Here is a 2,149-nt window from a genome sequence, read left to right on the forward strand (position 1 = left end):
TCACCTCACCACTAATATCACCTCACCATTAATATCACCTCACCATTAATATCACCTCACCATTAATATCACCTCACCATTAATATCACCTCACCATTAATATCACCTCACCATTAATATCATCTCACCATTAATATCACCTCACCATTAATATCATCTCACCATTAATATCACCTCACCATTAATATCACCATTAATATCACCTCACCATTAATATCACCTCACCATTAATATCACCTCACCATTAATATCACCTCACCACTAATATCACCTCACCACTAATATCACCTCACCATTAATATCACCTCACCATTAATATCACCTCACCATTAATATCACCTCACCATTAATATCATCTCACCATTAATATCACCATTAATATCACCTCACCATTAATATCATCTCACCATTAATATCACCATTAATATCACCTCACCACTAATATCATCTCACCATTAATATCACCATTAATATCACCTCACCACTAATATCACCTCACCATTAATATCACCATTAATATCACCTCACCATTAATATCATCTCACCATTAATATCACCTCACCATTAATATCACCTCACCATTAATATCACCATTAATATCACCTCACCATTAATATCACCTCACCATTAATATCACCTCACCATTAATATCACCTCACCATTAATATCACCATTAATATCACCTCACCATTAATATCACCTCACCATTAATATCACCTCACCATTAATATCATCTCACCATTAATATCACCTCACCATTAATATCACCATTAATATCACCTCACCATTAATATCACCATTAATATCACCATTAATATCACCATTAATATCACCTCACCATTAATATCATCTCACCTTTAATATCACCTCACCATTAATATCACCTCACCATTATATACCTCACCATTAATATCACCTCACCATTAATATCACCTCACCATTAATATCACCTCACCTTTAATATCACCTCACCATTAATATCACCTCACCATTAATATCACCTCACCATTAATATCACCTCACCATTAATATCATCTCACCATTAATATCACCTCACCATTAATATCACCTCACCATTAATATCACCTCACCACCAATAATCACCATTAATATCACCTCACCATTAATATCATCTCACCATTAATATCTCACCATTAATATCACCATTAATATCACCATTAATATCACCATTAATATCACCTCACCATTAATATCACCTCGCCATTAATATCACCTCACCATTAATATCACCATTAATATCACCATTAATATCACCATTAATATCACCTCACCATTAATATCACCTCACCATTAATATCACCTCACCATTAACCATTAATATCACCTCACCATTAATATCTCCTCACCATTAATATCACCTCACCATTAATATCACCATTAATATCACCTCACCATTAATATCACCTCACCATTAATATCACCTCACCATTAATATCTCCTCACCATTAATATCACCTCACCATTAATATCACCTCACCATTAATATCACCATTAATATCACCTCACCATTAATATCACCATTAATATCACCTCACCATTAATATCACCTCACCATTAATATCACCATTAATATCACCTCACCATTAATATCACCTCACCATTAATATCACCTCACCATTAATATCACCATTAATATCATCTCACCATTAATATCACCTCACCATTAATATCACCTCACCATTAATATCACCTCACCATTAATATCACCTCACCATTAATATCACCTCACCATTAATATCTCCTCACCATTAATATCACCTCACCATTAATATCACCATTAATATCACCTCACCATTAATATCACCTCACCATTAATATCACCTCACCATTAATATCACCTCACCATTAATATCACCTCACCATTAATATCACCATTAATATCACCTCACCATTAATATCACCTCACCATTAATATCACCTCACCATTAATATCACCTCACCACTAATATCACCATTAATATCACCATTAATATCACCTCACCATTAATATCACCTCACCATTAATATCACCTCACCATTAATATCACCATTAATATCCTCACCATTAATATCACCTCACCATTAATATCACCTCACCATTAATATCACCTCACCATTAATATCACCTCACCATTAATATCACCATTAA

Source organism: Perca flavescens, chromosome 5 (assembly GCF_004354835.1).
Source record: "Perca flavescens isolate YP-PL-M2 chromosome 5, PFLA_1.0, whole genome shotgun sequence".
NCBI lineage: Eukaryota > Metazoa > Chordata > Actinopteri > Perciformes > Percidae > Perca > Perca flavescens.